This window comes from Oncorhynchus tshawytscha, linkage group LG06 (genome assembly GCF_018296145.1).
Source record: "Oncorhynchus tshawytscha isolate Ot180627B linkage group LG06, Otsh_v2.0, whole genome shotgun sequence".
Taxonomy (NCBI): domain Eukaryota; kingdom Metazoa; phylum Chordata; class Actinopteri; order Salmoniformes; family Salmonidae; genus Oncorhynchus; species Oncorhynchus tshawytscha.
The window spans coordinates 15,369,171-15,382,398 of NC_056434.1; the positions used below are offsets into that span (position 1 = coordinate 15,369,171).

General features: G+C 42.4%; 1 protein-coding gene across 1 annotated transcript in view; it reads right to left on the reverse strand.

Annotated features, from left to right (window-relative positions):
* The window catches only part of LOC112252102 (adenomatous polyposis coli protein 2-like), a 46,646-nt gene extending 34,331 nt beyond the window's left edge, over positions 1-12,315 (reverse strand). Inside the window, exon 1 of the mRNA XM_024423051.2 lies at positions 12,216-12,315. The gene's annotated coding sequence lies outside the window, so the exon portion shown is untranslated. The remainder of the gene's footprint in view (positions 1-12,215) is intronic.
* Between the last annotated feature and the right edge of the window lie 913 nt (positions 12,316-13,228).

A 13,228-nucleotide genomic window follows, 5' to 3' on the forward strand; every position in this document is an offset into this window, starting at 1 on the left:
ATACCATTCCACTAATTCCGCTCCAGCCACTACCACAAGCCCATAACTTGTATCACAAACTAACCTACCTGCTTTAGAAGCCATCAAATCTCCATCCTACTTCTTGTGTCCTTGTGCTGGGCTTAATTGTTAGTTAATAAATACCCTGAACTGGAAAACCAAACCATTGTCTCCAACAATGATGCACCATAGTGGCAACATCACTCCTTACCTAGCCTCCTTATACAGTCCACCCTAGTCATTTTCTTTAATTATGGAATTACAATGATTATTTTTAACAAAGAAATTAAAGTTAACGCAGCATTCATTTTTGTAAATATTCTCTGGAGAATTTGTTTAACAATTACTCCTATGAATACACACAGATACACAAAAAAAGGGGTCTTATTCAATGGATTTTGACGACACATAATTTAATTTGAACAGACGTTCATTCCTGCACAGTGTAGCCATCTGAATTGCTAAAGGACCTCGGCCAGTTCTTTGTCAGCCTGAGTGATGAGATTTCCTCCCCGCAGCGGCAGTGTTGATGAGGGGGGAGGTGCTTTCCAGACATGAAAGGTATTTCTGCACACACCAGCACAATTCAGGCCACTTCTATATTACTGGGGAGGGCATCTACGCCTTTGGCGGGTCACAAAGGTCAGGCTATGGACCACTGCTTTCGGGCAGGCAGGCAATGTCAGTGCGGAAAACCCTCCCCTGGAATAGCGTTGCATTTCATTACCGCGTGTCTGTCACCACTTAGGGAATTCACAGTGGAACAAAATAGAGATCAGATTGATGTAGTATTGTACATGTTTAAATGTTTTATATTTAAGCAATAAGTTCCGAGGGGGTTGTGGTATATGGCCAAGCTTCACCGTAGGGATGGTGCAAGGTTTCCACCAGACGTGACACTTGGCATTCAGGCCATCTGGTTTCTTATGGTCTGAGATTCCTTTAGGAGCCTTTTGACAAACTTCAAGCGGTCTGTCAATATTTTTCCTACTTTTTTCCATTAGTGAGTCGCATATCTTTACACATTTATCTGTATCCACATATAGAGATAAGCAAGGCAATATGTACTGAAAATAGGCAGGTGCAAGATAATATATGCATCCGGCCTGCACAAAGCAGCCTCAGCACGTCTAGCTAATGGCTGTGGACATATGGAGAGACATCATTGCCCATGCCTTGAACACACCACTCTCTTTATAATTTCTAGGTGGGAGACATGAAACACATTTATTATTCTGCTGGACAGCTTTGAAGGCAGTGTGGCAGTGTGTTACTGAAGGCCAGCCACTGATAGTGAGTAGAGACTGAGAGGGGGCGTGCTGAATGGTGGTCCTAAGGGAATTTAATACAGTCGGTTGATTTTGCCCATTAGGTTTCTTCCATCAAAGCAATATATTCATGAGCTGGCTTGCAGGCCAATGTTATCGTGACCTTCTTCCATCTTAATTGCCCCAGTGGCAAAAGCATTAATTGCAGTGACATTTGTCAGGTGATGTCTATTTCTCTGGCGTTTATTCCCTCCCTTTCTCTTTCTTCCCCCCAACATGGCTCTTTATGTTGTGTCCTATTTGCTGCTAGTGGGGCCGCAATGCATGCTGGATAATCTGGAGGAGGAAATCGTCCCCAAGAGGAATATAATTCAGACGGAGCCGTGCGAGTGTTAGCGAGCCTGCCAATGGTGTGCTACAGTTCGAGACAGTTTCTATGGCAACGCCCAGAAAAGGTGGTAAAAGAGAGGATGAGATGAATAAAGGCAAACTAAGCAGAAGGGGTATTAGGAGGGTAATCAATGTCATAGAGCAAAACAACGCCATATCATATACTCATATACTCTGTCCTGCAACCATGTTGGACATCACACCCCTGCTGTATGTGGTTAAGTGGGCATCTCATATAGTGTAAGGCTATTGATACCAGCTAAACGAATGCCACTGACATGATGTGCTGTCTACTTCACAACTGGTCTGTGCAGTTTACATTAAGAACTGCAATCTGACATTAAATGACTGTTTGTTTTGATCAGTGAGTGACTAATATATGCAGTAGCCAGAGCTTACACAAACCATGACCTGGAAGAAGTCAGCCTTCAGCTGGCACTACTATCTCACCTACTGTGAGTAACACAGTACACAGCAACTCTCTATGGAGCAGTGTGGCAAGATGAACCCGAATGGACTTATGGCCAGTTTAGGACTTTGTAATAACCATGTTCAGACAATCTAAACAAACAAAGCGTAAAACCGAGCCTCATTCCACGCCTATAAGGTCAGGCTGAACATCAACCATGCTAGAGCATAGATGCCCCACAGCAGTAGTGGGCTAGGGCCGAGCAGTGCTGTGATTAGCTAGTAAGCTCTGTACTGCCGGCTCTTTCTATCTCCAGTCATGCAAACACAATAGGAGCCAAAGTTCTGAGCCACATCCACTGGATGCAACTGCCGCTTGTGTAGCCAGCAAACCAAGTCAGGTGAAACAGAGGCTAATCAAGAGCACTTTCTCCTGACGGACGATGACTTAAATGCTGCATGGACATAAATGGGGATCTGAGTTTGAAAGAACAAGCAGACTTGGTTTCTGAGTATTGTCTGTTGTGGTTAAGCAGTCAAGGGCTCAAGTCCAGGGGTCCATGGGTGTTAGTCGGAGCCAAACAGGCTGTTTGTTGCCTCTCCCATCTTGTTTTTCCTAATTATGGTAATTTGTTTAAGTAATTAGCTACTAATAGCAGGTTTGTTGTCTGTCAATGGAAGCTTGTACAAAATCATTCATTCCCTAGTCGAATCCGTAAAAACATTCTTACCACAACTTAAACTGTAGTAACAATATTGTTATTAGTAATGATTAATAAAAACTCGTAATTATTTATAATACAAATAGGCTACTACTATGTTCTATCATTACTGAACTTCTGCATGTATTTCAGTCTTTAAAAAGATTAGTAGTAGATTTGCATTATCATGATTATCATAGCTATAGGTTTACTTTTATTACGCTATCACTGTTATTATTACATTTTTTACAGTGTGAGTCATCGATACAGTAAACGAAGGCCATGAATGTGAGCCGGAACAAAGAAAAGGAGTAGCATACATAATAGGATTCTCCCGCAACCAACACGCCCGCCCACCACTGCTGCATTTCTTCCTACATCACCCTGTCACTCCAAGACTGTCTGGTTACCACAACAACGGCACCTGCCAGTGAACATGTCTAGCCTGAGAATCTCTCTCCTCAACCAGGCTGTCTTGTCCTTGTGCACAATTGAATAGAATCAATCTTATCATACTGTAGGTGTAGGTTAAGAATCAACATGGCTCTTACAGTAGGGCAGGACCATGGGCGCGTTCAAGGTGTTGATGAATGTCTAAACCGCTATTAAGTATTTTGCTAGTATAAAATGCAATAGAATAATAGCCATAGGGTACGGATTAACAATGAGGCCTTGCTCAGGTTGTTGGAACCTACCTATTATTATGGTCAATTTAGTCCAAAACATATAGTCAAACACAGGTGTTTAATGAAAACTAGTTCTTATACGTGTGAAGCAGTATAAGGGACATTTTCCATCTTACATGAAATGCATCACCACAGCCCCATTTTCCAATAATGGAGGAACCCACTTCCATGTATTGAGCATGGGGTCAGACCAGCCCATACTGACAGAGATGGAGCTTTTGGGGTCAAAAGGCCAGGTAATATACTGTCATTCCAAAACACTTTGATTGACCCAAGTAGGAGGAGCATTTACAATTTCATCCAAAATGAAACCCAGAACATTAATTATTCAGATATTGTAAACGGGAGAAGAAGTCGTGCACTGATCAAATGCTTATTCTCTAATGGTAAAGTTATGTGTGGTTTCCAGACACAGATGTTTTTCTTCTTTCAAAATGGTGACTGTCATGACAAGTGGACACATGCTAAGCTTACAGAAGGATTGTCCTCGCATGGGGAAATATCATAGAGCAGTGTTTTTTTTGATTGAGCTAGCACATAGCTTACACAACATTGTCAGCACATACAATAGCTAGCACAACATAGTTAGTAGGCCTTCTTAGCTAGAACATTGCTAACGTTACAGCTAATGTTAACAGCACAGATCTTTGCTAGCCTGGAACTGACTGGCCATCCCAGCTTAGGGAATGGACTGTAAAAGCTAGTCTGATTCTATCAGTTTGTCACAGCTGGGATTGACTATTCTGTACATGCTCACTATGTGAAGAATCAATACGGTGTTATCATCAGAGTTGACTGGAATTCACTTGCCAAAAAGCCTCTCAGCGACAGCCTTTGACTCTGTGCACAAGTTCTTAAAAGACCCAGACGCAAAACGATCTATCTCTCTGGGGACACGTCCTTCAAAAGTGACCGCAACATTTTGTTTTCATCAATTACATGGATGTATTACATGTCAGATGTAAAGGGAGATATGCACATGGTAAAAACCACTAAAGAAGATGGCATAATCTTAGTGACACGCCCTGGGCCTTTTGTTTATACAAGCCTACAACAAGAAAGGAAAGGCTTTTGCTAGCTATAGCTGTCTCTACAGATTCTAAAACCATACATGGGTCCCAATGACAGACATATGATCAAATCACATCAAATGTTATTTGTCACACTCGTCGAATACAACAGGGGAAATGCTTACTTACTACAAGCCCTTAACTTCTTATGGCTGGGGGCAGTATTGAGTAGCTTGGATGAATAAGGTGCCCAGAGGTGCCCAGAGTAAACTGCCTTCTACTCAGTCCCAGAAGCTAAGATATGCATATTATTAGTATATTTGGATAGAAAACACTCTGAAGTTTCTAAAACTGTTTGAATGATGTCTGTGAGTATAACAGAACTCACATGGCAGGCAAACACCTGAGAAAAAAATCCAACCAGGAAGTGGGAAATCTGAGGTTTGTAGTTTTTCAACTCATTCCCTATTGAAGATACAGTGGGATATTGCACTTCCTAAGGCTTCCACTAAATGTCAACAGCCTTTAGAACCTTGTTTGATGCTTCTACTGTGAAGTGGGGGCGAATGAGAGGGGAATGAGTCAGAGGTCTGGCAGAGAGCCACAAGCATAGTCTCGCGCGCTCATGTGAGAGCGAGCTCTGTTCCATTGCATTTCTACAGACAAAGGAATTCTGCAGTTGGAAAATTATTGAAGATATATGTTAAAAACATCCTAAAGATTGATTCAATACTTCGTTTGACATGTTTCTACGACCTGTAATATAACTTTTTGGACTTTTCGTCCGTACTTTCCGCTGGACTTGCACGCACGTTGTGAGTTTGGATTTGTTTACCAAACAGGCTAACAAAAGGAGGTATTTGGACATAAATAATGAACTTTATCGAACAAATCACACATTTATTGTGGAACTGGTATTCCTGGGAGTGCATTCTGATGAAGATCATCAAAGGTAAGTGAATATTTAAATGCTATTTCTGACTTCTGTTGACTACACAACATGGCGGATATCTGTTTGGCTTGTTTTGGTCTCTGAGCACTGTACTCAGATTATTGCATGGTTTGCTTTTTCGGTAAAGCTTATTTGAAATCTGACACAGTGGTTGCATTAAGGAGAAGTTTATCTAAAGTTGCATTTATAACACTTGTATTTTCATCAACATTTATGATGTGTATTTCTGTAAATTGATGTGGCTCTCTGCAAAATCACTGGATGTTTTTGGAACTACTGAACATAACGCGCCAATGTATACTGAGATTTTTTAAATATAAATATGAACTTTATCAAACAAAACATACATGTATTGTGTAACATGAAGTCCTATGAGTGTCATCTGATGAAGATCATCAAAGGTTAGTGATTAATTTCTCTATTTCTGCTTTTTTGTGACTCCTCTCTTTGGCTGGAAAAATGGCTGTGTTTTTCTGTGAATAGACACTCACCTAACATAATCGTTTGTGGTGCTTTCGCCGTAAAGCCTATTTGAAATCGGACACTGTGGTGGGATTAACAAGAAGTGTATCTTTAAAATTGTGTCAAATACTTGTATGTTTGAGGAATTTTAATTTATGAGATTTCTGTTGTTTGAATTTGGCACCCTGCACTTTCACTGCCTGTTGTCATATCGATCCCGTTAGCGGGGTCTCAGCCATAAGAGGTTTTAACCAACAATGCAGTTTTAAGAAAATAAGAGACAAGAAAAACAAATAATTAGTTAAAGAGCAGCAGTAAACAACAATAGCAGGGCTATATACAGGGGGTACCGATACAGAGTCAATTTGCGGGGGCACTGGTGCCGGGTTAATTGAGGTAATATGTACATGCAGGTAGAGTAATTAAAGTGACTATGTATAGATAATAACAGAGAGTAGCAGCAGCATATAAGAGGGGGATAGCCAGTTGATTAGATGTTCAGGAGTTTTAAAGCTTGGGGGTAGAAGCTGTTTAGAATCCTCTTGGACCTAGACTTGGTGCTTCGGTACCGCTTTTCGTGCGGTAGCAGAGAGAACAGTCTATGACTAGGGTGGCTGGAGTCTTGAACAATTTTTAGGACCTTCCTCTGACACCTCCTGGTATAGAGGTCCTGGATGGCAGGAAGCTTGGCTCCGGTGATGTACTGGGCTTTTCACACTACCCTTTGTAGTGCCTTGCAGTCGGAGGCCAAGCAGTTGCCATACCAGGCAGTCATGCAACCCGTCAGGATGCTCTCGATGGTGCAGCTGTAAAACCTTTTGAGGATCTGAGGACCTACACCAAATCTTTTCAGTCTCCTGAAGGGGAATAGATTTTGTTGTGCCCTCTTCACGACTGTCTTCATGTGCTTGGACCATGTTAGTTTGTTGGTGATGCCAAGGAACTTGAAGCTCTCAACCTGCTCCACTACAGCCCCATCGATGAGAATGGGGGTGTGCTCGGTCCTCTTTTTCCTGTAGTCCACAATCATCTCCTATTGTCTTGATCATGTTGAGGGAGAGGTTGTTGTCCTTGCACCACACGGTCAGGTTTCTACCCTATAGGCTGTCTCATTGTTGTCAGACAACTTAATGATGGTGTTGGAGTCATGCCTGGCTGTGCAGTCATGAGTGAACAGTGAGTACCGGACAGGACTGAGCATGCACCCCTGAGGGGCCCCCGTGTTGAGGATCAGCGTGGCGGATGTGTTGTTACCTACCCTTACCACCTGGGTGCGTGTCCGTCAGGAAGTCCAGGATTCAGTTGCAGAGGGAGGTGTTTAGTCTCAGGTTCCTTAGCTTAGTGATGAGCTTTGAGGGCACTATTGTGTTGAACGCTGAGCTGTAGTCAATTAATAGCATTCTCACATAGGTGTTCCTTTTGTCCAGGTGGGAAAGGGCAGTGTGGAGTACAATAGAGATTGCATCCTCTGTGGATCTGTTGGGGTGGTATGCAAATTGGAGTGGGTCTAGGGTTTCTGGGATAATGGTGTTGATGTGAGCATTTCATGGCTACAGATGTGAGTGCTACGGGTCGGTAGTCATTTAGGCAGGTTACCTTAATGTTCTTGGGCACAGGGACTATGGTGGTCTGCTTGAAACATGTTGGTAATACAGACGCAGACAGGGAGAGGTTGAAAATGTGAGTGAAGACACTTGCCAGTTGGTCAGCGCATGCTTGGAGTACACATCCTGGTAATCCATCTGGCCCTTTTGAATGTTGACCTGTTTAAAAGTCTTACTCACATCGGCTGCGGAGAGCGTGATCTCACAGTCATTTCATGCATGTTTCAGTGTTACTTGCCTCGAAGCGAGCATAGAAGTTATTTAGCTCGTCTGGTAGGCTCATGTCACTGGGCAGCTCTCGGCTGTGCTTCCCTTTGTAGTCTGTAATAGTTTGCAAGCCCTGCCACATCTGACATGCATCAGAGCCGGTGTAGTACGATTCAATCTTAGTCCTGTATTGACGCTTTGCCTGTTTGATGGTTCGTAGGGGGCATAGCGGGATTTCTTATAAGCTTCCGGGTTAGAGTCGCGCTCCTTGAAAGCGGCAGCTCTAACTTTAGCTCAGTGCAAATTTTGCCTGTAATCCATGGTTTCTGGTTGGGGTATGTACGTATAGTCACTAGATAGACCAACCCTATGGTAATGTAACCTAAGGGGGTCTCCTAGCGACTACTACAGTAAGGATGAGTCAAAAGAGGAGGTTACCATTACACCATCAACCGATGAATTTACAATGGAAAGAGGTGGTAGGCTATCATGGGTAGAAGGGATGACATTTCCTATAGTTTAGGTGACAGAGGTCAACAATATCCCACTATAGCCTCTATGGATAAGAGATCTTCCATTGCATTCTGAATGACGTACATTCACTGTGAGCAAGGCAAGCCTTTGTTCACATTGGCTAATTATGTCAATGACTTTGGCTTGGAGTTTAAAGGCACTGCCTCAGAGATTGTATCTGAAGCAGCGTCATAAGCAGCAACATTTCAGCGTCCATTACAGGAAAGAATGCGTTCAGTGAAAATGGAAGGAAGGCCCTTATTAACTGTAGGAGATTTGCGTTCCTTCCTACCAATGTTTGGGAATGTCAATTGCAGTAGGCTATATAGAGAGAAACTGGCAAACTGCTCAAATGTCTAGATGGTTGTTTTCTCAATTTAATAGACATTTAATAGCATCTGAGCTGAGGTTCAGCAACCAACTGCCGAAATATTAGGAAAATAGAAATGTATATGATTAGGTGATATACATTTATAATCTGAAAACATTGCTGAACTTGGATATTCCCTTGAGAGTGTCAAGAAATACACATCATCCTTAGGAAAAACGAATATATCATAGCTACTGTACTGTAACAAATGCCTCCCTCAAGAACCATGTCTTACAAAGAAATATATAATACCAATTCGTCATACTGATTCTCTGGGTTTGGTTGACCATGTCATTAGACACTCATAAAGTGCTATAACCTACATTTGCTTCAAATATGATGTTAAATGCTTTGGACCAGTCAGTAAAATGATGGGAGACTAGCCAATTAATGGTGTCATGACGTTGGCCTGTTGGGGGAGGTTTATGACCCCCATAAATACCTTTCCCATTTTTCCTCTCTCTACTCTACCAATGTGACTATTGAAAATCCCTTTGTTAACATAGAGAGTCTGGGAACATCAAAAGGTGGGAAACTAAGCCAACCTCAGTGTGAGCTCTGGTTGAACGACAAGAACCTAACAAAATTAGCATCGAATTTCAACGTGAAGATGACAATCCACATGCAGAAAGGATGAATTTCGACTATACCAGCCAGAATATAGCATGAGCTTAAAGTATGGCAACTTGGTATGAACTTTGAACTCTTATTCAGTAAAGAAGTGATACCTCCTAAACTGTTACGTTAGTGCAGCAACTATAGACGTGGGCTAGGAGAGGAAGGACAGAGTATCCATTCTACCACGCACCAATTCCCCACTAGACATTCTTCAGAGGACCAGAGATCCATGCTGGACACCCCGCCTTCTATCTACGACCAATCTACCGAAGCGCAGCTCAGAGTAAATATTTATTGGATTTTCCTTTTTCAAATGGGCGGTTATTTAAAATGCATAAGATACTGCATTTACGATAGCATAGCTGCCTACGGCCCAATAGAGACACAAAACCTTTTTGCTCCTCAGTCTTCCCGCTCTTTCACTCAAACCCAACCCCCTTTCTTTGTGTAACCAGCCTTCATATCTGTTCCGTCTGCTAGGGATGTTTTCCTTTATGACATAATTTGTAAACAATGTATGATACATTCTGTGTATATGTAATTATGTGTGATTTGTGGTTTGTCGCCACATGCTACTGTTTCGGTTTTGTATATTTTCACGTCATCGTTTATTGTTTTTGTTCGAGTGTTCATTTGTCTTTATTAAAAACATTATGGACACTTACCACGCTGCACCTTGGTCCTCCTCTCCTCCACCAGAAGAAAGCCGTTACAGCTAACTGTAAATTTTGGTGGAGGAGGAATAATGGTTAGGGGCTGTTTTTCATGGTTCAGGCTAGGCCCCTTAATTCCAGTGAAGAGAAATCTTAACGCTACAGCACACAGTGACATTCTAGACGATTCTGTGCTTCCAACTTTGTGGCAACAGTTTGGGGAAGGCCCTTTTCTCTTTCAGCATGGCAATGCCCCCGTGCACAAAGCAAGGTCCATACAGAAATGGTTTGTTAAGATCAGTGTGGAAGAACTTGACTGGCCTGCATAGAGCCCTAACATCAACCCCATCAAACTCCTTTGGGATGAAATGGAATGCCGACTGCGAGCCAGGCCTAATCGCTCAACATCAGTGTCCGACCTCACTAATGCTCTTGTGGCTGAATGGAAGCAAGTCCCCACATAAGTGTTCCAACATCTAGTAGGAAGCCTTCCCAGAAGAGTGGAGGCTGCTATAGCAGCAAAGGGGAGGGAAAAACTCCATATTAATGCTCATAATGGTGGAATGAGACGAGCAAGTGGTCATGTAGTGTAGTAGCCCATCCCTTCCCTAAATAATCATCACACTATATAACATTATGTAAGCGCCTTCCATGTTGAGGCCTTTTAAAGCCTGGCGATGCTTAGTTTCCAGGCCTAAAGGGGCTATGAATCGATGGTTTGTTTAACCTGTCAGTTCTCTCGGTGGTCAAGTTCAGTTCCATTGGGCAGTTTTGTCCAGACAGTGTCCAGACAGCTCAGAACATCATGACATACAGTTTCGTCGCTAGTTAACCAACTGCAGTGGGGAAGTGAAAACTGAGAAAATAGCATTGGATTCCTGGATGTTGTTGTGAATGCGTGATATGAGACATATGTAACCGGTCTGAAATGGCTGGCTAGTTAGCGGTGCTCACTAGTGGCATTTCAAACGGTGACGTCACTCGCTCTGAGACCTTGAAGTAGTTGTTTCCCTTGCTTTTGTAGAGCGATAGGTAACAACCCTTCATGGGAGGCAGTTGTTGATATGTGCAGAGGGTCCCTGGTTGAAGCCCGGGTTGGGGCAAGGACAGGGACGGAAGCAATACTGTTACACATACACAGATGGCAACAGAACAAATAGGGCACAGCCACACCCTAGTTGTATGATAGAAGCCACTCACAGGATAATCAAAGCCATGGCCACAGTGGGTGGCCAGTCCCTAAGAGACTCATTAGTGTAGGATCTGTACTGATTACCATTGTGTGTCTACAGTGAGAGCAATGATTTAAAAAAATAGGTATTAAAATGTCTTTTCTACTTCTGGGTTTACACATTATTATTCATGTAGTATTGTGCTGTATGTGGCTACTAATTTCCTTTGCATACAATATCTATTTTTCTAATGAAGTGTGATGTAATTTTACACAAATGTCACAAAAAATATATTTTACACTGATTGATTCAAACTGACAAAAATAACCTAATTTGATTAACTTTTTGTGTGTGCATGCATTCTAATGTAAATTCGATACATTTTGTAATCCACAGGCTACAAAATAAGGACAGACACACACGCAGCCTCCTGCGCATCAGCCAGTACAGCTCTAAATGTCCACCCACCATTCTCAATAATCAAGTGTAGGCCTTATATCTCTGGAATTTACCATATAGGCCTAATAAAAATGTAACTGCTTAAAACAGCATGCATTGTTGTTAAACATTGTGCATATCCATTTGGCCTTACATTGCTCAGCCAAACAACTTAATAAAAACAACTGCAAATAGGAGTCCATCAATCACACAACAGCGATGGTCTACTGTTTTCTTCCATTGGCGTCGTCAAATAGGCCACCACGTAGCTATGAAAATACACGAATCGATTTCAATGCAAAATATGTCCATGATTTATTGACGTCGAGTGGAGAGATGATCAGTTAGAGAAATAGCCTGCACAAGTACCGTTTCGAAACCATCACATTAGGTCACCTGGACAAGCCCACCTATTTCAATCGACCTTGCAATACATTTTCAGTACCTGCCTATACATTGGACAATCTGGGCTACAAATACATTTTTGCAGTGATACATAAAATGCATTCAAGGCTAAAAGCGTCATGTGTATCTTGAAAAAACAAACACTTCCATGCATCCGCCTGTTTTACATTCTATTCGCATCAGGACTATTCTCCCTCTGCTCAGCTCGCAACATAACCAACCCGACCTCCATTTTCATGCAGCATCGTAAGAAACCGATAAAACAAACAATTCGTAGCTTTAAAATCTACGTTTGATGATGCATTTGTTGCTGGCATGTAAAATAATTATAAGACATACAATTTTGCTTTATTCTTACCTCATTTCCCGAGCTGTGTTGATTTCAATAGGGTGTGGATTGAGACTTCGGGATTCTGTGGGAGTGATACTGAATTCGCCACTAGCAGATGCGTGTTACTGTTGTGATGCTAGTCTGTCACACACCACAACCTCTCTCCCTCTCTCTCGCGCTCTCTCTCGCTGTCTCTCATTTTCACTAAAAACGCTATTTATTTTTCTTGGTAGACAATTTTGAATATAGAAAGTATTATAATGTGCTTCATACGTTCGGCGTAAAGACTGGTTAGCAAAATCTAAGCCTAAACTTTTAACTTGAACTTTAAACGTGTATATGAAAGTGCGGGAAAGCACACAGATGTCAGATTTGGTCCCCACCTATAATGTGTGCATCTGTGAATCATAATACTGTGCACATTTTGGTCGTATCAAGGCTTAGTTTTGACATGTTCTGTTCAAAGCTTGCCAGGGGTTGCTGTCCATGGTGCTGAACAGGTGAATGGCGACGCTGCCTTGCCAGGGGTTGCTGTCCATGGTGCTGAACAGGTGAATGGTGCCGCTGCCTTGACAGAGGTTCCTGACCAGGGCAGTGGGGTGCTGAACGGACAGATCCCCTGAGTACTTTGCCTATCCAGGTATTATTTAGGTATTCAGTCACCTGACCCAACTCGTTGATAAATAATGAAGAAAGGCACATGACCCCGTTCATAATTGGTTAACCATGCGTCATTGTTTTGGAGGTGGGCGTTGCCTCTTATTCTTGTAATTTCTTAATTTACCACTGGAGGGAGACAACAGCTAATCTTTAGTGTCAGCTGCACCAAGAAAGGCTGTCTGGGAAAATGTACGGACAGTGGCGCCATCCCCCTCACATCAGCGATGTTTTCTCAGTATATCGCAGTCAATGGGAAAATATGAGTGTCACAGGGTTAACGTTTTTCTTGTTCATCTCTCTCTCTCTCCCCACCTTTTTATTTCCACTGCTTTTCTTCTCTCTCCTCCCCCTTCTTTCACCCCGCCCCCACCTTCTCGGTC